General features: G+C 32.7%; 1 protein-coding gene across 10 annotated transcripts in view; it reads right to left on the minus strand.

The window, feature by feature from the left end:
* RALYL (RALY RNA binding protein like) overlaps window positions 1–18,700 on the minus strand; it is an 803,768-nt gene extending 785,068 nt beyond the window's left edge. For 2 of the 10 annotated variants that reach the window (XM_031946217.1, XM_031946211.1), the window contains exon 1: window positions 17,571–18,693. The gene's annotated coding sequence lies outside the window, so the exon portion shown is untranslated. Of the gene's footprint in view, window positions 1–16,698; window positions 17,467–17,570 lie in introns of those variants that run through there. The other 8 variants (XM_031946219.1, XM_031946215.1, XM_031946212.1 and 5 more) reach the window with 7 other exon arrangements.
* Window positions 18,701–25,000: the final 6,300 nt, after the last annotated feature.

Here is a 25,000-nt window from a genome sequence, read left to right on the forward strand (position 1 = left end):
TTTGTTAGAGCTGAAAGGATCCCTAAAAATCATGGAGTAAAGCCTCCTCATTTTGAAGTTGATGAACTTGAAACTAGAGAAATTAAATGCCTTGCCTAAAGTAACAAAAGGACAAAATCTTGATTTGTATGGATATATCCCAGGTAATTAATTATTGATTGGACTATTTTGTTCCAAAAATAAATAATAATCTATGAAAATTAAATTTTAAGTAACTGAATATTAAATTCACATTTGAACTCTCATGTGATATATAAATTGGTGTCTCAAAATTCTGCCTCTATTATACCTATCTGGTACCTATATGAATTAGAGTTATTCATATAATTTCTGGGCCTCAATTTCCTCTTGTGTGAAATTAGGATTTGGGTTAGAATTGTATTGAGGTCAGATTGGATTATTACTAAGGTTTCTTCTACTTTTATATCTATGATCTCTATGATCTTTAAGAATCATAAATTCAAATCAAAAACAATTCAACCATATGCTTTTACCATATGCTAAACACTGTGTTAAATGTTAGGAAATATAACCTCAAAAACAATCCTTGCCTTCGAGAAACTGTTATTCCATTGGAGAGAAACATGGATACAAATTTTCTGTCACTCTTTTACTCTCTTCTCAGTGCTATTTCTTTCTCTCTCTCTCTCTCTCTCTCTCTCTCTCTCTCTCTCTCTCTCTCTTGCTCTCTCTTTCTCCATATATATCATTTCATTGGAGATCAGGGAAAAGGAACAGCTAACTACTGAATTATCCCTGGTTTTGAAGACTTTCTCTTAAAAATCTGACAGCTAGGTCTCCTATAATTAATTCTTCCCTACAACAAATACCATTTTTTATATATACACACACATATGTGTATACATGTATTCATTTGTATACACACACACATATATATGTGGAAAGATTATTGTATATATGTGTATGCAATAATCTTTTCATAACCGATTGACCTAAAAAATTAAACACATCTTGCAAAATTGTCCAAATTGCTGGAGAACAGCACATATCCTGAATAGTTTTATTATTTCCTATGACAAAATAAAATCTTTTGCTCTCACTTTTTTATCAAAATAAATTTCAACAGATTTCCATTAAGAGATTTAATAAAAAGTGAAAGTTAAAAGTGAATCTTTCATAGTGAGCTAAAAGGAGTTATCATAGTTAAAATTTTTTTTGTAAATGGAATAGGATGCTGAGCAAGAAAAAAGATGGATCAAGAACTTAAAAAATCATTCCATAGTCTACTGCTTTTTCTGAAACAAATATTGTCTTTGTTATGATTTCTATTGTCATTTTATTCCTTCTTTTTCCATTTTTTCATAGCTAAAGTTATATTAGGGAATTAAATTAATTAGGGCAATTAGGGGAAATAAATTAATTAGGGAATTAAATACCATCTAGTTTTTTACCTACATAGTATAGATGACGAGACTGAGGAAATTAAATAATATTTAAGTGGAGTCCTACAATCTAGATTCAAATTTATGCTCTTTCACTTAGTACTTTTGTGATCATGGAAAAGTTACTTGACTTGTCTAAGCCTCAATTTCCTGATATGTAAAAAAAGGGGCTATACATAATGAGAGATATTATCTAGAAATTTTTAAAATTGAAGACAAAATAATTTCAAACTTTCACTTAAAAATCAAGAAATGTATGCATATTCTTACTCTTAATTTCTTTTCAAAAGTCAGTAATACATTAAAAATTGTCTTAATGAAATTTGCTACAATGATTTTATATATATATATATATATATATATAATATATATATATGTATTTTCAATTGAAACACAGGTATTTCTGAACTCCTTTTATTGTTTTACAACTATCACTTTTTATCTAAACAAAATCTCCTACAGTGTTGGTTCTGTAATCTAATATTGGTAGAAATCATACATTCAATTAATTAGAAGACCTATACACTCCCAATATATAATGCAGTATGTTAATTATTTTATTTTATAACATAAATAACATTTGATATTAGTATGTGAACAATGAATTTTAGAAACGTATTATTTTATATTTATTTATATTATATTTGATAATTTCTTTTGAAGTTATTAAATAAGTTCCAAAAGTTTCAGATGCCTGTCAAAGTGAGAAGATACTTTGGACATTTATTCCTTGGGCTATTTGGGGGCCTAAAATGACATATATAAACTGAAAGGGAATACACTAATATACTCTTCTCTACCAACCTCTCCATTCTTTAGTGTCTTGTGGAATGTTGGGATGCTAGCAGCCCCACTGAAGAATCAAAAGAAGGTGAACAGTACTTGCAATTCCCTTTTGTTATTGTAACTCAATGAAGAGTCTAATCAAGACTATCATACAGCTCATCCTGGAGGAACAGTTTTAATTATGTAAAGAAAGCTGCAATAATGGCTATTTTCTCACCCTCAGATATTAGTGGTACAAATGACTGAACTGGGAATTATTTTCATATCTAGTATAACTTCATTCATTAATTTAATTAATTATTATTTCCTTCACAGGTCTGCTTCTAATTTTCCAAGAAATGCTATGTATTTGCAAATAACAACAATAATACTATGATAATTACTAGCACTTATAGAATTCCTACTCTGTATCAGGTACTGTGCTAAGTGCTTTACAAATATTATTTAATTTGATCCTCACAAGAATACTGACAAGAACAATTTACACTTTGCAATTGAGGAAACTGAGGCAAGTAGATATTAGCTGTTCTGTTCAACTGGTTAATTAGAGGGTTATTTTTTTTTAAATGATTTAGATGTCAGACGTGAAGTAGGCAAAATTGTCCACATTGAAATGGGTTTGGCTTCTTTTGGAACAATTATATAAGAACAATTGATATCTTTAGGATAAATTAACTACAAAAAAGTTCAGTATCCAAATGATTTGATCTGTTAGGTTTGTTTAAGATTAATAATTTAATATTGGTATAACTCTATTAGATAAATAAATTTTCTTGTGAACAAAGTGGTGGTATTCTTTGCAGCAAAAAAGATCAATATTCTTAACAGCTTAGTCACAGGTAAGATTATATCACCAAGATGAAGAGGATGTTTGTCTTATTGTCTCATATTTTTAAAATGTATCCAATTGATTTAATAATTTTACTAGCTTGTTTCAATAAAAAAGGAAAAAACAACCCACATATGATGGATGACAGAATCCTGCTTTAATATTACTTAAGGCTCTAATTATACTTCACCTATAGTCATTCTTCCTTCCTGTTTATAGCAAAAAAGTCCTGATATATAGAAGAATGAAATTTCAAACTTGAGAAAGTTATTTGTTGGCCTTTTTGTCCCAATTCTATCTGAATAGAAACCTCTACTGTCCAGTAAAGGCCATTCAACATCTTTAAGAATTCCAGTGGAAGGGAAATTTATTATCTTGATAGGCTACCAATTAAACTTTGGGATAGTTCTTTTCTTTTTTTTAATTGTGTAACCATCCCTATCAATTTCAGCTTTTTAGATTTGACACAAGATATTTATATATCAAAATCTTTTGGTATTTCATTGTTGTCATTAAACCAGTTAGCTATTATTTTCAAGTTCTTCTCATCTGCAAATTGGATGAAGATGCCATCAATGCCTTTATCCATTTTACTGATTAAAAAACAAACCAAAACAAAAACTGAATAGCACAGAACCAAAAATCTGAGGCCAGGACTCTACTAGAAACTTATTTCTTGGATACCATTGACCTATCAATGATAACATTTAATACCTGGTCATTTGAATAATCCTAATTCCACATAACTACAGAATTATCTGTACTTCTCTATCTTGTCTACAAGGATAGGATGGCAGATTATATCAAATTTTATTCTGAAATACATGTTTCTTCAGTCTCCCAATATATTAATCTTAGCAAATAGTAAATGAGATCTTGTCTGCCATGACTTGTTCTTGATCACCTTGAACCACCATCACAGTGATCATCACTTAACTAAGTGGTCACAAAACATCCTTTAATAATGTCTTCTAGAATTGTGATACTAAAATAAGTCAATTGCAGTGCTATAATTTTAGGAATCCATGTCCTTTCTCATTTTACAAAAGCAAGTCTTTCATTTTCCTATTCTCAACCTGACATAATCTCTTTCTCCATAAATTTCAATTATCACCAATAGTTGCTTAATAATCAGATTTAGATTTTCTTACAATATTTTTTTGTTTATATGAGCCTGATATCTTAAATTAAAGGTAGTGGTTGCTCTCTTAGCTATTTTTCAAGGTGCCTCAACAATTTTTTATTCTGTACTCCCTAATCTAAAGATTGTTAGTTTGGGTAACTACCACCCAAAATAAAAATTGAGAAACTTTGTCTCCTTTTCATCATTTTTGTAATGATCTCAGACACACTGAATAGTAGATCCCCTTCCTTCTTTACTCTTTCTCTTGTTCCCAGCATAGATTTTTAAAATGCCCTTTTGTTGCTATTGTTCTTGGCATTTATAGGTTGCCTAAATTTGCTCTGGGATTTAGTATGCTTGTCATTATTCTTTATAAGAATTTTCAACGTCTTTGTATTCACTCTGTTACCTAACTTGTGTCTATCTTCAGTTCATGTCTTGTAAAAACCTGAGTTGAACAATAAATTCCTTTTTTTCAGTTTCAATGTTAGCCTTTGGAGAGTTTCACTTTTTTCTTTCTCACCAGAATATATTGTGTTTATCATCAGACCTTCTTTCTTGAGAACATCTTATCATTTTTGAAGCTACTTTCCCTCAAGAATTATAGTCTAAATGTTTCTACATATCCTTTTTTCTTATCTCTGGAACCTATTCTACAAAAAACCCCAAACAAACAAAAACACAATGGTGTACCTCAAATATCCATTTATGTCTACTAATCATTTCCTTATATTCATCAGGTAATCAAAGATAGCAAAATAACTTCCTCCCATGAGTTCACTATTCAGCAACTATTTTATTTAGCACATCTATGACTAAAAGATTAATTCCCCTCAGCTAGCTATTCCTCTACTTTTTTTAAGTATCAACTTATCCGCAAGCAACTTAACACTGTATTTCCTGCCTTACTTTTAGCAGAAACAGTTCAGTTAGATGCCTGGATACTTGATAATCTCTATTACTACTACACTACTGATCCCTTTTAATACACACATCTGGAACTCATTGATTTCTCCCTTCTGTTTAATTTTTTTTTTGTATATTCCTTCCATAATCCTTTCACTTTGTCATTCCATTGAGTCATACCCAAATCATTTCCATCATTCCTATATGTGTGTCCAGACTTTTCTAGTTATACAATGGCACTCTATTATCCTTCCTGAATAAAATACATTCTTCTAATAGTCACTTTCCACCAAATCTTAATATAAGGTTAAATTTATCTCCTTAAAATAAATCCCCCTCCAATTTGCTATATCACATAGCTCTGTATTTGAAATATATGTATCACAGATAATGCAAGTATTATTATTACTATTGATGTGGCGCAGGGTCTAGGAGAGACCTAGCAATAATCTAAATCCATCTGCTCTTGGAGGGATATAGTTAAAAAATATATATTTCTTCCTATAGGTTATCCTGCCCCAGTTAATTCTATATAACTAGGATGTTATGGCTACAAATATTGCTGGCTATCAGATAACAGCCTGTTAGTCAGTGATAACAGAGTTTCTGAATCTAGTGATAATAATAATATAAATAATATAATATAAATAATAAATAGTGAGATGCTTAAAGTTGATGCAGGTGCAGAACAAAGTTGATTGTCTTCCATTTGACCTAGTGACTTTTCAAACCTAAAAACACATTTCCCAAAGGTTCCCCCCTTGAACTCTGCCCAGAGAATTATGGGTATTGCACTTGTATACAAAGTTAGAATCAGATCACTCTTCAACTCTACCTGTAAGCCATAACATTAGCATATCAGTGACAAGAAGCTCTTGGTTTCTCCTTTTCCTATAAATGTATTTTCTTGTCCCTAGTTCTTTCCTAATTTCTTTTAGAACTTAGCACATTTTAATTGGCATTTAAATTATAATAAACTTTGTCCCTTTACTTGGAAATGGAGTCCAAGGCTGCAAGTTCTTTTGAGAAATATCACTATACTGGTCTGGAACCCCAACCTTTTTTGGGTTCCTCCTTGAACCTCAACACTATAATCCAGCCCCTTAGATATTTATTCTCTCTTTTAAACTATTGATTTATCTATTGATATCCTTCTTTGTCATATTTGTAGCTGTCTATGGATTCTGTTTTAGGAGATTCATTGTGGGCTGTTTCCTCCCTCCTATTTTATTTCATTTTAATTTCCTAGTAATCTGATGGAGAAGCAATGTAGCATAGTGAATCACCGAACCAAGATAATTCCTGCCCCTAAAACATACAAATTGTGGGATCCTGTACATGGTATTTAACTTCTGAGGATTCTAGGCAATGTTAGAGAAGTTGCTGACCTACATTAGTAGAGGTAGTTTCCTTCTCCAGGACTTCCCTGTACTCAAAGTGCCTATTAATCAGATGTTCAGCTTTCCAGGCAAATAAGTAACATATTCCAAAAAAGCACTGATAGCCTGAGATTGATATTACACTTGTATAACTGTGACCAACTAAAGTCCCTCTTTAGGACATTTCAAAGGACAATATTTGCATTCATACCAATGTACATAAAAGGTTGTTCTTAACCGTTTTCTCGGTGTCAGTATATAAAAAATAATAGTAAGCAGTAATGAATGAAAAAAGTGCCTACATGTTCCTTGTATGTGATGGTATTTTACAAAGTCTTGTCCTGAAATTTTTTTTTACCATATTTGGCAGTTTTGAAGGAATGTACAACAAGCTTGTCAGTCTGTAATTTGGGAATAACATAATTTTTCCTTTTAGTGATGAAGTAATTCACAATATACATCCTCAAGGAACCATCATCATAGAATTAATTTAGGGAAATACTTCTTCAATAACTGAGGCTAAGCTCTCCAGGCAGATTCTGAACAATTCTGGTATTACTGTATCTTCTCCAAGGACTCATTTCAGTTTTATGCAATTAATAAAATATTTTAGATTAGATAGAGCTACTAGCTCCAATTTAGGAGAATATACTTAGATTCTACAAAATACAGACGCTACTGTAGAACTGCAGAACTGAGTGAATTAATTTATATAGTTATCAATGGGATACTTGGGTTTTTATGAACTCTATTGCTTAACTAATAATAATTTGCCCTCACTATGATCCCTCATAGCAGAAATTAAAGCTTCCAATTAAGAAATGTTGCCATTTAGGGTCTGTTTGTTTTAGGAAAAAAAAAGGTGTTTGTTATAAATGTTTTAACTGTTCAACAAAGATGGAGAGGAAGGGGGGAAAGCAAGGTAAAAAAAAAAGCTTATATAAAGTTTGTTTAAGTGCTATCATAGTGTTGTCTTTAGAAAATAAATTTAAGACATACTCATGACATATCTTATCCTCAAAACATCACTATTTCAACTGTGTGAATATACTAAAGATGAAAATAACTTTAAAAAGAAAATCATCACTTTCATCAGTCAACATATTCATGCCTAGAGAGGAGATAAGTAATGAAGGGCTGATAAATAAAAAGTCATTAACAATGGAGATTTATTTATAATTCGTGTAGGACATTTTACAGGTATAAAATATATCATATGCAAAAGAATAAAATGTATATAAGTGTGGGAAAATATTGCATATTTGTATTGCATTTACTTTTACAGGATGCTTCAGTAATGTAATGGTTTTGTAAAATTTTACCAATCTCCATATAAATCAAACTAAAGGAGAACTCATATACCACATGGTTTCTGATCTTTCAAGTATACCTGGCTGGTAATATTGTATATGTAGCTGGTTTGTCCACTTCAAGAACATAGTTTCTATTGATGGCAGTCTTGTCTTATTTAAACTTCATCTCTTTCCAAGACCTATCTCAATTTCCTTCATGAGTAATTAACAAATCAAAGAGAAAAGGAAAATTGGAACTCTCTCCTAAACTGGAATTCAGGATACTGTTTTCCAGGATTCTTCTAACTGAAGCCACCATTAGAATGGCAGAATATAATGATAACTATTATAAAGAAAACAAATGTGAGAGTGAGTTTAAGTATTTGTTGCTGATTTCGTTTCCATAATCTATGGTTCAAATATTTTTTTAAAAATTTAAATAATTAACCTTCCCTGATTCACTCCTTAAAGACCTCATTTGTCATAGATTTATAGTTCCACCTATTTGCAAAGGGATACAGTATTTGTGTATGTATGTATATGTGTGTGTGTACATATAGATATATATCTCACATCTTTCTTCTGAAAATGAGTTAGATATCTTGAATCTAGAATTGACTGCCCTGAACAGATTTTATTGTTCTATCTTTCCTCCCTGGCTAAACCCATACTCTACCACATAACTTAAAGATTAAAACTTTAAAATTCTGCCAAAGGAATGTCATGCCAAGTATGTGCACGGTGTAAAATGCTGCATTTGAATAGCCACAGGACTCTGTAATCCTCTACAGAATTGAGTCTATATATTCAGTGTGCTTAACGAATACACATTAAAATGTCACAAAGAAAAAAAATCAACACATGCCTCATTTCACTATGCTTGAGCTCAAACAGCACAACCAATTCACACATGTCACAATGGACATTGTTATACAGGACCATTAATGAAAGTGGCAGAATACCATTCAAGGAGCTAAACCACTTAATATCCCAGAAAGAACTAATCTACATCGGCTAATCACCAATGCTGACCATTTTTCAATGCACCAGTAATTGTATCCCAATGTGGTTTGCACAGTATGAGTTCATTTTCTATATTCTCAGCCACATTTAGATTTTCCAACTTCAGGCTCAGTTCTATACTCTTGAAATGTTTCTAATAATATTTCTTTGCAATCTCATAATATAATTGGGTATAATTAATTAAAGGCCTCATAGCATAATGGTTAGCTGGCTGGACCTAATGACAATAGTGACTGGTTTGAAGTCTGTCTTAGACACAGATTCCTGTTTTGACTGTGGGCAAGTCACTTAACCTCTAAGTGCCACTCTCTGCCTCCCTTTACAAATCTCCAAGACTGTAAGTTACAGGTCAGTAACTGGTAAGCATCCATGGAGGAAATTCTCACTAGAAATGCCTATACTGATCAAATCTCAGGCCTAGAACAATAGGTGTATATAAACATAAATTGAATATATATATATATATATAACCATATACATATGTGTATATACATACATATGTAAACAAATGCATATTTGTATATGTTGAAATAATTTAATTTTATAATAATAATATTTAATCAATAAATAATATTTCATCAAACTCTTCTGGGAAATAATTTATGAACACTGATGAAGACACACAAGTATAATAACTAATTATTTATCCCATTTTCTACATATTTTCTATGAGTTACACATATTTAAATTATATTTTAATCCACATAATCATTTGGAAAAAATTAACATATATAAGATTAAATGTGCTAAGAATTATTTAATATCTTCTATGAAATCACAAGGGAATTTATTTCATAAAGAAAATAATCACAATTATGACAAAAATAATACTAAGATCGTCACTGTAACCATTTGTTTGCAAGAGATACCACTATGACACCAGGCCTGATACCATTATGACTAAAGGTGAGTTTAAAGCCTTCTGTAAATAAAATATTTTCATTTTTTCCACTTACTTGTATACTATTTTGTAATTCTATAAAATTCTATAAATTTTATAAAATACAGCATCCTTAAGAAGTTAACAAAGTTAATAAAGTGCGATTCTTTTAAAAGACAAACTATTGAAAATGAGCTTGAATAATTTCACACTTCAAATACACATTTTAAAAAAAAGCATGCTAAAAGTTCTGAAGCTATGTGAATGTTGGCAGACAGGCGCAACACCTACATTTATAGACACCTTATGCAATGAAAGAATTGTATCTTATTTTTTTTTTTTTTATGCAGAAAGCAGAATCTCAACTCCTGAAAGGCAAGCATTTCCTTTATATCATACACAGTGCCCAGCAAAGTGCTAGGTATCTGGTAAACACTTGTTGATTGTTCTATTCCTAGCCTCTAGATAGTTCCACTATGGAATTATATTTATAATTTTCTTTATTGTTGTTGAAGAAGTCGGGGATAAGTGACTTACTAAAGTTCACATAGCTAGTAAGTGTCTGAGATTTGGACTCAGTTTTTCCTGAAATATTCTCTAATCACTGTTACCTAATCACTATGCCACCTAGCTGCCCCTATATTTATAATTTTAGGAGTATAGGAACTTACAGTTCATGCAATTAAATTCTTTCAAATAACAAAAAAGAAAACAAATTCCTATAGAAATAGTGATTTGTCTCATTCACAAAATTGGTTAGGGACAAAATGGAAACCAAATACCTATCCCATGGCTTCAATCACTTACAGTTCTGAGACTTACACCTTTACAGAAGATCTTTAGATTTGCAAAGCATATTAGAACTCCTTCTAATAACACCTGATATAACCAAGGTAACTAACATGCTCTGTAGTTTCTTATTTCTCCTTAGGCAGTTCAGTCATGTTCATGCTTTGTTTCAATCATTCACAAATCAGAATCAAAATTTACTTTTTTTTTTTTTACCAGTATCAACTCAAAAATATACCTATTAAAACATATTTTAAACTATACATTAAGTATAAAAATAAGGAGGCCCCTCTTCCATATAGATCCCATACAGTACCTATGCAGAAGATTCATTCTGTTTGTTATAATACATACACACACATATATAATATTACCTATATGGAAAATGGTCTTCCTTAGGTTTACATGGGAAATTTTAAATACTGTTCCCACCACCTTTAAAGTTCTTCATTCTTTGCTAAATGGAACTTCTTTTTAATGAGTAGTTTAAAAAAAAACAATTTTCAGCTTTAGTCCAAGCTCAAATTGATTCTAAAATTTCTTGCTATTTACAAAATGTTCATTAAAACAAATATAAAGTTTCCCCAAATCCTAAATTATTGTTGTTATTGAAGTTTCTAAAAAATTAATTAATATTCAATAAATATAATGCATATGTTGATGAAGCGAATTTCACTTTCAACATATTACATTCCAAAAATGTTTAAACTACCAACCTAAACAAATGCACAAATCTCTCTTCATTATTTATAAAACTCCTAGGTGTCCATGCAGGATAAGCATCTATTCTGAATACTGATTATAAAACAATCCTTTCCCTATGTAGAAGATGTCACAGAAATCCAATTGATGGACAAATTTCCTAAATGACAAATTATCCATCTCATAAAACAGTGACTTTAGGACAATCCATTACCTGCCCAGGATTGCCATAATCACACTTTAAAATCACATTTCATGGCCTTCAAAGGTCCATATGATAATAATTACACCAAATTAAACCCACACTTTTGGTTTTACCTTTAATTATATCACTTTTACAAAAATTTTGATCTCCTAAAATTGTGAAAATATTTATCCCATCTCACATTTTTTGTATGATCCTGGTGAAGATAATCAATTATTCTTTAAACTTCAGTTTCACATTAATACATATAGAGTGGAGCAGGCGTGCTCAGCTACGTAAGAGTACTTTGAATCACTATTTCCCCTCAGAGTAGATAGATAGATAGCAGACACATGTGTTTCATGCAAATATATGTATAGACACGTGTTTTCATTAAATATGTATTCTACATGTGTACACACATACATAGACATACAAATATAAAATCCTTCAATGAAGAATGACACTGTCCAACTCATGGAACAAGGATTTATCTGCCACAAGTTCTATGACCAACTATGGTTAATTTTCTCATCTGCTGAACAAGCATGAGAAATAGCACTAATAATGCAATGTAAAGTACTTTGTAAATGTTAAAGTCATATACATCGTTAGCTGCTGAAAATATTTGGAGGATATATTACCATTGTTATCATTAGTATTTCTAAAGTATAATGAGAAAGAACTACCAAACAATACAAAAGCTTTTATCAGGGTACTAATGAAAACCAACTTAAGTTTTGAATAGATTATATAAAGATAGATAGATCGACTTTATTATCTATTTCTTAGATTTATTTAGTTTTCTTTCCTCAAAGGTATTTCTTAAAACAATCTTTTAAAAATTATTTAAAATAATGTTATGGTAATTTTAGGATACTTAAAACTCTCTTGTTAATTGATTTTATTTTACCTCACAAGGGCAAATTTTAGTAAGACTAATTAATTGTCTATCAGCTTTCAAATTTGGCAACTAATTTAAAATGCCACTTTGCCTTTAATAATTGTTAAACAGTGATGTAATGAATCGAAGAATTTGATTTTGAAAAGAGGATTTATGGTGCATGAAATGAACCAAAATTCAAATTTGTACAATATAAAGAACTGACACCAAATTAAATATGCCTCCCACATCAAAAAAAAAAAAAAAGGTTTTAAAATTAAATTTTAAAATTAAAAATAAAAGCTATGTTAGTAAAATTTAACAAGATAAGAAGAAAAATTAAATATTTTATAGTACAATATTGAATTATACAAAAGGCATCAGAAGAAGAATAGCATAAATTTAAGAAGTGAAGGCATCATTATATTTGTTTTGTTAGTAAGGATTTCCAGATTCAATAAAAAGTTTCAAGAATGAAAAAGTAAAGAAAAAATTAATTACCAAGTAATCAAAAACTTTCAACATTATTTTGTTATAGAAACAATTATAAATGCACACCTTTTCCCTTCTAATTCTGCTGTTTTGATTTCTACACAATTGTTAAAGTGCACATTTATTTAATATTCTGCCTACTTAGGGATTGTCATAATCATTAAACAATAAACAAACTATGATCATTCTTTTCTGCAATATTCTTTTTTAATTTTAAATATATGACATAAAGCAAGCTTTCTATAACAAAAACAAGAAAAGATAATTGTATATGAATCGTTAAATCTATTTTGTACAATTTGGTAGTTCTTTTAGATATGATAAAGTTATTATATAACTCCCTTCCCCCATTTCTTTTCTTTCTTCCTCCCAACCCTAGAAATGGCTATCTTTAGAACTGTGAGTATGTGTGTTTGATTATTCTATGCATACATCCATTGATTTTCTTTTTTCTCTGGATACTTTCGTGTAACCTTTCAAGCAGACAGTTTTCAAGAGAATGGACTTTGGGATTGATGGTGCTTGATTTCATCATAAGTTCTTGGAACAATGATTATAGATGCATTAGTAAATTACTAATTTTGCTTAAAAAACTATTGCTGAAATAACATTAAATCACCTAGTAATTTTTTTAACTTTAGGATTTACAATAACAATAACAATTGATAAGATTTTAAATTCTTAGGAAATGAAGATATTTTAAAATGAGCATATTTTATACTTATCTCATTTAAAAATATTTTATTTGAAAGATTTAATTATCTTAATGCAGTAGCTCCTTCTACCACTAGTCTTCTGTAGAAAACTGAAATAACTTTATTAATGGGAAAGATATTTCTTAAAGCTCCAAATATATGTTTAAGGGAGTATATCTCCTTATTAAAGTTTTAAATTATTTTCCCCTTAAAGTAACACAAGTTAAATGACACAGTTTGAACAGCAACTTTTAAATTTTAAATAGGTAATGAATTAAAAAAAAAACCCAATATTTCTAAGTATGGTGTTTCACATCAGTTTCACTCTGATGTGAAAATAAAATGGAATATATTAAAATGTTTTATATTCTCCCCAATAATAGGAGGAGTAGTTCTGAATTTATAAAATACTTTTTAAAAAGAAGGGGAATAATTTAATATATTTTTCAGAATGTACTCTCTACTAGGAGTATAGTATAGGGTCTAACAATCATTCAAAAACCAGAAGAAAATTTAAAAATTCAACTAGTTCTTGACAGATTTCAAAGATCTTTATATTTGTGATTACAAAACACTGAAAAATAGAGTTTTGAAAGTGTCCTAAACTTCCCCCCCCCCCCCGCCCCCACTGAGGTACAGTGAAAAACATCAAAAGACACCCCTAGTATTTACCAAACTAGTTGCTGGCCTCATTGATGGGCATTTTAATTTATTATGTTAAAACAGGATATTTCCCTGATAGAAAATACACGGTAATCTAATGATTTGATAAAAATAGGATAATTTTGCTAAATGGATAAATACTTCTACTAGTAACCAGTAGGTGGTGCTAATTCAAGTGTTTCAGTTTATAAGATCAAAAGACCAGAAAACTCATAAAATAGAAGAAAATATCAATACAGCATAGTTAACTAAATTGAAAAGAAAGTTTAAAAAATCTAGCTTGGAGAAAAAAGTCTACAATTAAAAATGTTCTAATGGGTGACATAAGCATGAACATAGATGCATATATAATAAAACCATGAAAATTTAACACTGTTAAAAGTCTCAATATGAACAGTCTTAAATATTGTAGTCATAAAAATAGCCTTTGGCCATACATAAGTAGAATAAGAACATTCCTATTCACTTCTTCATAGTTATAGTGTCATATGGAAACATTAGTATTGCTGGTGTTTTATTGCAACCATGGGATAAATTAATGCTCTTGGGGAATACTCAGTTTTGATAGCTTCCAGCACTGAGAACAAGAATCAGATGACATGATGTTCATTTATGCTACAAATATGTCATTAGACATAAACACATTATCCAGCACCTTTAAAATATAATAACAAAACGTAAATTAAAAAGCATAATCTCAGGAAACAAGTAACTAACAAAATAGTTAAGTGACTGGTCTGTTTTTTTTTATCTTCAATTGTTGCACATTACAAAATATTTTATTTTAATAACAAATTTTCAATATGTATATTACATTTATGTGTGTGTATATTTAATGTATATACGTAAATGTGTGCATATATGTAGATATACACAGAATATGATAACATTAAGGTTGATTTGATAATGTTTATGCTCAGTCTTTTTATGCTTATGTATCTCAGAACATTAAAGTCTGACAATTCAAGTCATAAAATATCTTCCTTATGTAAATGCAAAAGGACTATTTGTAAATGAGAAGTAGGCTGAAATTTCAAAATACTTGACTTATTTTGACTGTATTTTTCTCTAAAATCTTTAACATGTAAGTGTATTTTGACCAGTAGCTTTTAGAATATTCTAAAATGTTTTAAACTTCTGTAGAAAATAATGGAGCAAAAAAAAAAATAATGGAGCAGTTGCATTTCTGAAATCTTCACTGAAGTATGTACAGAATTTTAAAATTCACAACAAATTACCAAGGAAATATAATATCATTACTTTACATAAACCATAAAGCTTTCTTTATCTTCTGAAAGCCCAACTGAATGTAGACATGTTAGTCTACAGCACAGGTATCTAGAAGAAAATCTAACCTGAGGAATAAACATCTGTGATTCTATAATTATATGTATATCAGCTTCTATTTAGGCAGAAGCATGATTCCAAACTGCAGAATCTGTTCCTGAACTTTTTAGTCAAGAAAAAAAAAAAAAGTTAATGTTCACATATATATACATAAAAGTGCACCAGGCACTGAATTTCCACAAAATTATTCTCTCGGTTTTAAAAATGCAGAATATCTCTTCCTTCCTTCAATTCCTTTAAAATAAAGGGCTTTCTAGCAAAGAGTCTAAGTTTTGAGTGCAGAGAAGGCTTTTATGACCAACGGATAAATCTTTGAAAAGTGGCATTAGGTTATATAGGAGACCCATATCATCATAAGAAAGCATAAACCTCATAGAATATATCAAACACTCAAGACTTCAACTTTTATAAAATCCTGAAATACATCACCTTCTAAATAAACTCTCAGGAGAAAGCTTTCCATATCACATTCTCCTGGGGGAGAAAAGGGCAGAATCTAAATGCTATCTCTTTAAATGAAGGACTATCTTGAACTGTTCAGCAGCTAAGTATCATTAATGCAAAGTAACAGCTTCTCCCTCAATATTGAACTCTAGGTGACCGTCATGGAAAGTAACTACTTCCCGATCCCCTGGCAGACAGTAGCATTAATAATCATCAAAACAAAACAAAAAAAAAAAAAAAAATAGGCAAAAAAAAAATCTGAAACCAAGCACTAGGAGAGGCCAAAGCACGATAGGGAGGACCTACTGCGTTGTTTACCCATTGCAAAAAGGAGAAATGGGAGTTATGGGGGTTGAGGCGAGGGGAGCATCCTTAAGGTTCTGGAAAATGTTTCATGCTTCAGGTCCCCCGGTGGCAAAAAGCCAACCCCTCTCTGAAAGACTGCTGTTGCCTCTTTCTCCATTTCCAGCACTCCCCAAATGGGCCATCCCTGCGCAGCCCAACGTCTGATTTCTTATCCACAACCCGAATTCTTTTCTGCTCTAAAAGTGTCCCTACACAGAACTTACATCGCCAGCTTGGCAATCCTCTTTTTCCAACCAGCCCTTTACAGTAGCACAGAAACCACACGCAGTCTAGCCGACCTGGGCTCAATGGAAGGAGGGGAAGGGATTGTATTTTGCGCACATCCAAAACGATCCGAAGGCAGTAGAATTTAGTTTTGCCTCCACTGGTTTGCAGACAAGGGTTTTTCTCGAAAGCTTGCTTAGTCTATACTTGTATGTGTGTGGAAACACACACGTACACACACACATTTCTTTCCCTTGACTAGTATTGTCATTACAAACAGTGGAAACGCCTACAAGGAGATGAAGTACCTGCACTGGGAGATGCTCAGTTGTTCACTTCATCTTCCGTTGACAAGGAAACCAAACCGCACTTCATTTTTTTTTCCAGAAAAACCTTCCACTGCCATCATTTGAAAATGTATGGGGAGGGGGGGGGAGAGGAAGGAGGGATTAAATAGATATAGGGATATCTATCATAAAATTATCTCGGTTGTTTTTTTTTTTTTAATAAAAAAGTCAAATGTGCAAAAGTCATAGTTATTTTAAAGGGGGAAAAAGTATTTTGCTTAAAAAATGATACCAGTAACCGGCTGCAAGAAAAGTTTCACATTATAAAAGGGTATCAAAAACGTAAGGGGGAAAAAACGGTTTGTTGTTATTGGCTTCAAAAAGGAAACAAAAATAAAATTAACGTCTTGTGCTCAGTGGCTTGCACCAGTATTGCAAGACCACAAACTCTTGTAAACACTGCCGTAAAATGCATTCGCAAATCCCACCTATACAAAAATAACATCGGAAAAATAGTCTGCAAAAAGAGTTAGAAACATGCTTTTTTTTTTTTTAACATGAAAAAAATAGGCATCATACTTCACATCGCTTTTCCATAAAACCAGTTGCATATTTTGCTGGACTTGGGAGTCTCTCCCAGCGGCACAGTGGCCACGGACTCCCAGACACAGCGCCTTGTCTACAGTACCATCGCATGCTATAAAAACTTGTATTCAGGAAAAGGCTCAAAACCATGCTCCTCCAGGTTTCCCAATTTAAACAATAATCAAAGAGGTGGAAAAAAAAAAAAAAAAAAGAAGAAGAAAAAACCAAAAAAACAAAACCAAAAAAACAAAAAAAGGACAAAAAAAAAAAAAAAGAGAGGACAAGAATGCCACTGAGAAGGTACTCACCGAGCGGGAGTAAAATGTTGGAATAAAAATGAGATTTAGTATAAAATACAGTATGGCGGTGGAAGAAGGAATGAAGCGCTTTTTTTTCCTCTCAGTCTCTGCCTCAGGCACTGACACGTGACTCGGAGCCAGACTGACTCGCAGGCAGGCGGGGAAGGAGCAAGGCAGCGAAGGGGGGAAGCCCCACCGATCCCAACTCACTCGCACGGCGGCGGCGGTGGCAGCGGCAGCGGCGAGGAGGCTGGCGCCCGGGAGCCCCGGGAGCGGCGGCGGCGGCGGCGGCAGAGACAGCAGCGGGAGCAGGAGGGGCAGCTGGCGAGAGCCAGAGCCGCGGCAGCCTCTGCTGTGCAGCCCAGACGAGCAGGTGCCCCTCACGCTGAAGCCGAGCACACACACTCACACAGACACACGCGCACACGCACACGCACAAGACAGTCAGGGCGCCGGGGAGTGGGAGAAGGGAGAGAGGAGAAAGGGAGCGGAGTGGAGCCGAGCCGAGCCGGGCGAGGAGGCACACGCAGCAGCTGCTGATGCTACCGCCGCTCTGTATGTGTGCGCATCTGTGTGTGTGCGTGTGTGAGTGAGATGGGGGAGATGCATGGATGAAGAGGGAGGGAGGAGGTGCCACAACTTGCTGCTCACCTCAAACTTGCTGTCGCTTTCTCCCTTTATTTATTTATTTATTTATTTATTTATTCTTCTTCCCTAGGGCTGGGGAGAGAAGTTCCCATCTTCGCCCCCTCCCTTCACTAAGTTCGAGTTTTAACTCTATCCTTGATTTCCTACTCCTTTGCCCCCCCGTCCTCATCCTCCCCATCTCCCGTTTCTTAGGAGCAAGCCTCCTTACCCGAGTGGATCCTTATTGGCTTTTTTTCACCAGTCCCCAAAGGCTTGTGCATCCATCCCCCTCCCGGCACGCAGGGACAGATCTACATCCCGGGAGATGCTTTGGCCGTTGTGTGATCCACCAGGGCCCCCAAAGTATTGACTGAAAGCGATACAGACTGCTTTCCTTCCTGGGACAGCACGGGGGGTGTAGGGGGTGGAGAGCTGCTTTTAGTTTGCAAGAAAAAAAATAAACCGTCTTGCACAAAATCCATTGCATTAAACGCCTGGGTTTGTTTTTACGGGTTGTTGATGACAAGGTTGAGGATTGTGTTTGGGTTCGGTTGGGGGGATGGAGGTGGGAGGGTTTTGGGGCGGGGTGATGGTTTGGATGGGCTTGATATATGTGGGGTGCATTTCTCCGGATAGTCCTTTTCCCCGATCCTTCCTCCGGTGCTTAGCTGGGATTTCAAGTGGAAGGGGAACTCCAGGCAAACAAGTGATCCCATTGTGCATAAAGCAAGAAGGTAGGGGAGTACTTATGGCTTGGAGCTCAGGTACTAAAACAGTTCAACTGGAAGGCTAGGTAGGATGCTACCACCAGGCTGCGTAGCTGACTGCCTACAGCGGTTTAGTCTCTGGATTTCATATCAGTTTACTTTGTTTTTCTCTTGATCATCGGAGAGAATATGCAACCAGCCAATCATTGACAACTTGGAGATTTTCTATTCGCTGCTTGTTCTGGGGCAGCTTCCTGAGACTGAATGCACACCTCTTTTTGTACGGTGTCATAAGTACCTGAGCCGTCTCCTGTAGCTGGGGTGGGGGTTAGGGGAATCATTGGGGTGACTGTACATATTTGAGAAGGAAGGAATGAAAGGATTGGAGTTCATAAATCACTCTACCAAGACCTCAAGTGCTGATCTTTACTCTAATGATACAAATGGAGATGTTCATGATAGAATGGAGAGTGTAATGAAAGCAAAGTACACAGAATTACAAAGAGCTTCAAAAGCAAATACTATGAGGCTCTGATAGTCTAGTCAGAATTCACTGACCAAATAAAGTATTAATCCACAATTTAAATAAAACAGATTAAAATTATTAAAATATCACTAAATATTTATTAAGAGATTGCCAACTCTTCCTACTCTTATCCCCACCTTGGAATTAAGAATTGCAGCTTGAGATCTTGACTAAAGGGGAATTAAATGCATCAAGGGTTTTTAGTGGCTTTATAACAACTGTTGGTACAGTTCAAGTGCATTTTCAGAGCACTCATATCTCACTTTTTAAGATTTATTGTCATACTTTGTCCTTTTTCTCCATGACTCAAGAATTACTCTTCTTCAGTATTTTGTTAGGAACCTCTTGCCAATTTCCCTTGTTCTCAGTTAAAACCCTCCTTACTCTGGTCACTGAATTTAAAAACAATGATGTATAGAATGTTTTCCCCAATTTTTCCCCCTTTAGTTTCCTGCGGTATTTTGTTATGGATTCACTCAAATATGAGGAGAGACAACACTTTTTAAGATATGAATCTTGAACTTTCCAGTAGGTTGTATAAAGTCTGGATTGTAAAGAGCTATTTATAAAGAACTTTGCAAACAAATCTATTTAGAATTACACTGCAGTAATGGCTCTCAGCCAATCAGAGTGATTGTCAGACTTTTATTATTCAATAAAATGACTCCCCTTTATGTAAAATGCTGCTCTGCTGAAGAAAAGCAAAATACATCAATATATATTTCCTCTGCATTCTCCCTATTTACTACATAATTATCATATCCATTTCCCTTTCTAATTCATCTATGTGTATCTACAATTTAAGTTGTATGGGCACTATGAGAATAGAGCAGGATGAAATTAAATTTAAAAAAATAATAAATGATCCCAAAGGAAATTCCCTACAATATTCTGTATATTACCTATTGCTGTCTATAACAACTAAGAAAATATATATACTTACTAAATAAAAAATGAATCTTTAATGTTTAACAGAGTGCCACGTTCCATACACTCAACAAATAATACATTAAGCATCTCTTTTATATAAAATCTTCTGGTAGGCACTGCAGAAGATACAGAGACTTGCCTTCAAAAAACTTTACAAGGAGATTAGTTAAATGTAATGTCAGATAACTATAAATATTTATTATTTTGTTTTGAATTTCATAATTTTTCTTTTAATAGGAAAGGAATGATATCTTTGCAATCCTCTTACCCTTAGCATCATGCTTATCACAAAGCAGGTGCTCAGCAAATACTTGTTGATTCTGTGTCAACATAGAAATAAAGAAAAAATTCTTTCCTAATGAAGAAAATTTATCTTGTCCAAAATTTTACACGAAGAGCTAAGGAGATATGATTGCATTGATTAGTACTCTGCTTAATAAGGAATAAAGGAAGGAAGAAGGACCACCAAAAGGGTACTGTTTCAGATCTTAGGAGATTCTTTCTTAGTAATAGCATGGAATACAAGTGATTCAGTTAAAGGGACCCACATTTCTATTTGCCAAAATAAAAGTGTTTTTAAAACTTATTCCATGTTATGTGAGATAATTTTGGTACAAGGACAGCAAAATACTTGTGAGATTTTTTTTTTAAATTTTAGTATAAATTCTGTGCTGCAACCAAGTAACTTGAATTCACTTTTAAAAAACTTATACACTTTACTCTATTTCTTTCCTTTGCTCTTTTATTTTTATTTTATTTTTCCATGTAACTATTAAAATATTTCATATCCATTTGCATGTTCCTCATTCTATTTTAATTTTTGGTGCTATCCTCTTGGAAAAACAACAACACAACAATAATCAAACATATATGTATACTGCATTGTGCCATGAGAGCAATGTTGGGTAAGAGAAACTGAGTTCAGATCACAAGTCTTCTACTTACTACCTACCTTTATGGCCTTAGCTTCCTCATCTTTAAAATTAGGGAATTGGACCACATGCCTTCTGATATCCTTTATAAATCTATTGTACTATGAACCATAAATATTATGAAATACTTCATTGTTTGCATAAATTCTAAAAGAACAGAATAGAGAAAGATAATCCGAAAACCACATATTAAAATATTACATGAATAAACAAAACAAAAAAGTATAAATTCCAATTTCTTTATCTGCAACCAGTAACTTTTTGATTTGAAATTTGTCTCTCTTATGCCCCCAGAGGGGGAAAATAGTTTAAAAATACTATTAAGATAAAAATATAGATAACAAAATATATACTCAATAACATTGATTTCAAGGTAAATAATAATACAACTTCTACAGAAAACGTTAATACTGGTTTAAAAAAAGCAAAGCTAAGGCATACATTTATATGCTTTCTAATTTTATTTTTGGAAATGTATACATTTTAAATTGAACATACCCATAATTTCTTATTTTGTTATAAATGCAAACACTGTGGGAGTGACATAGTAAGTAAACAAGGGTAGCACTGATGAGTTTCACAATAAATAAGCTGAGACTCAGTGTGAGATATAGCTACACGTGACACTTCCACTGTTCTGCACCATCTGTTATTATTCATTGATTTCCTACCTGACAATCTCTCTACCTACTGTAAAGAGAATTTAAAATATAGCATTTGGTAATTTTTAGAAGCTGTGAGGTTAACACAAGAGGTTTCTTTGGGTATCATGCCTAAAGCTGTGAAAATATTGAAGGAGCTACAAATAAGTCCCTGAAAAGATACTGAAAGAAAACAACACCCTTCTAAAAATATGGGGACAAGCATTTGAGAATTTTGAGCTCTGACAGAGAGAAAAGGAAAGTGAAAAGAATGTCAGGAGTAACCAACAGAAAACAGAAAAAGGTATGTAAAAACATCATCAAGGAAAATGTAAGGAACACAATAGCTGCTGACAAAATATTTAAGAGCCTATGGGAAGTTTAGATATTAAGGAAACAACAACAACAAAAAAAAGAATGTGGATTTTTAAAGAAAAAGAGAATGGCTGGAAAACATAAGATGTAGAACATTGGAGAGCCTGGGAGTGCACTAGAAAAAGACATTTCAAAAATGCAGACAAGTGCAAAAAAGGGACAGATCTGGGGCATACGATGAGTACTAAGAGACACATGACAAAAGTATCTTCAACAATATTTTAGCAAAATATTGCAGACTTTATAATATGTTTCATGAGTGAGAGGAAATGTGTCTGAAAATTCCAGGAACCAATCTTGCTAAAGGCTAAACAGTGGTCTTTCCTAAAGAAAGGAAAACCAGGAAAAAAAAAAAATGAGGCCTAAAGGGGCCTCTTGATTTGTAATCAGGATTATCATCTGAATGATTTTAATTGAACTTAGTGGTAACTTATGTAAGGACCTCATCAGCTTTCCTTTGATATATTGTAATATAATTAGTTTCTCTGCTTCCACTATTTCTTCTATCAAATCTATCCTTCACGTAGGTACCAAATTAATATTCCTGAAACACAGTTTTCACCATGTAACTCACCAACTCAAAAATGTTCAGTGGCTCCTGTTGCCTTTATGATAAAATACAAACTCCTCAGGCTGGAATTTAAAAAAAAAAAAGTCTCCATAATGTAGCTTCCCTCTAACTTTCCAGACATTTTATAATATACTCATCTTTATATGAATTGTAAGCTACAGTTAGACTATTAGTTATTGCCCAAGCTGAACATATATTCACCCATCTCCATGCCTTTGAACAAACTTCCCTCCATGCCTAGAAAGTATTCTCTTCTTACCTCTGTGTATTAAAATCCCTAATTTTCTTTAAGACTTAGTCCAGGTCTCACTCCTATAGGAGGGCTTTCTGAGCTCATCCTATTGTTCCTGTTCTTGCCCTCCTGAAAATGCTATGTATCATGGTGGCTTAGTACAAATCTTATCCTCCTCCCACACAGATTCACATGTGGGAAGGGCAAGCAATACACACACTGTAAAAAAGTTGTGACCAGCTCTTTAAGGAACAAGAAAAATGTGTTGTGATCCACCCACCCCTAAGGTAATTTAGAATGCTATTCATAGGGTTCTTTCAGATTTATCTATTTATATTACTTAAAATAACTAAAGTGATTTCTACCTCCAAAAAAATTCCTGGTTAGATTTTGCATTATATAATTATAAAATAAAAAATTTACCTATAATTATGAAAACTAAATATAAAATATATATACATACATAAATATATATACATATATCCATACTTATATATATGTATGTGTATATATATGTGTGTGTGTGTGTGTATATATATATATATATATTTTTTTTTTTTTTTACATGAATAGCCTGCATGTGCTATCAGCAATAGAACAGAAGAAAATCACTTCTGAAGAGATTCTTTTCTTAGAAAGGTGTGTGTGTGTGTGTGTGTGTGTGTACCATATACATGTGTATGCATGCATACATACATGGTGTATATATACACATGTGTTTACATTATTGTTGTTTGTCCTTTATTCTTGAAGAGGACTGTGATATGAGAGATGTGATTCCATGACATGTAAGTGAATTGGATTTAAGTGGCAGAGGGCTGTGCAGAGTCACTTGCCTTACTTTCCCCTCCAAAGCCACCTGGGTCCCAAGGCCAGATATAGATCTTGTGTCTGTTCATACACATACATACCACTGACACATACTGGCTTATTCATCCATAGAAATTTTACTGAACAACTTACTAGTACTGTCAACCAGTTCAGTTAAAAGTCTGCCAATAGAAAAATAGCAACTTTAGTGGAGAATAATAAAAAAAAAAATCTTAATAATGCATGATTTGCAATATGAGGATTATTTCTACAAAATGTGCTGATTTCAGAAGCTTGTAGTATGTAGGTCAACAATTATGGTTTTCAAAGAGCCTGATATTTAAACAATAAGAACACAAACATTCATATCTTGATCACATGGTTAAAGAGACGATCACATGTGATGAAAGGGGAAAAAAAGAACAAGGTGACTAATCTGATGCAGCATAGAGAATGCAAATGAAAATATGCAAAGGTTTGTGACCATCTGTTCAGATTCAGCTTATACGTAAAGCTTGTGGCAGTGTGGTATTTGGAAACAATTTGATAACATGTTGAGAAAATGCAAGAACATATGTTTATTTAGAAATGATGACAGTTTGATATCATGGATATTATGATATCAAAATATGGATATCATGGATGGATATCAGTTGATATCAATGGATGGATATCTTCATGGATATCAAAATCATTGTGTACATGACTATGATAGTTTTACATCTCTACAGAACCAAATGATTAGTACTTCAAGCATCTATATGTTTTTCATAGAGGGAAAATATATTTATAATTTATAGGATTATTTATTGCTTAACTTGCTATTAAATATATATGTGCATATTTGTGTGCATATATATGTATATACACATATATTATTGTTATTATTATTATTATAATTAAGAGCTCCTTGAACTATAATTCTGAACCTTCAAAGGGTTAATGAACCACCAAATGTGAATAATAGGTATGGAATTTAAACAAGCTCCTTCAAGAAGACTCATTATTTTTTGTTTTCTATCCTCAGTTTCTAATTCAGTGCCCTGATAGATTGTTCAGTCTAGATTAAAACCATAGAATAATATGCT

This window comes from Sarcophilus harrisii, chromosome 1 (genome assembly GCF_902635505.1).
Source record: "Sarcophilus harrisii chromosome 1, mSarHar1.11, whole genome shotgun sequence".
NCBI classification, from domain to species: Eukaryota; Metazoa; Chordata; class Mammalia; order Dasyuromorphia; family Dasyuridae; genus Sarcophilus; species Sarcophilus harrisii.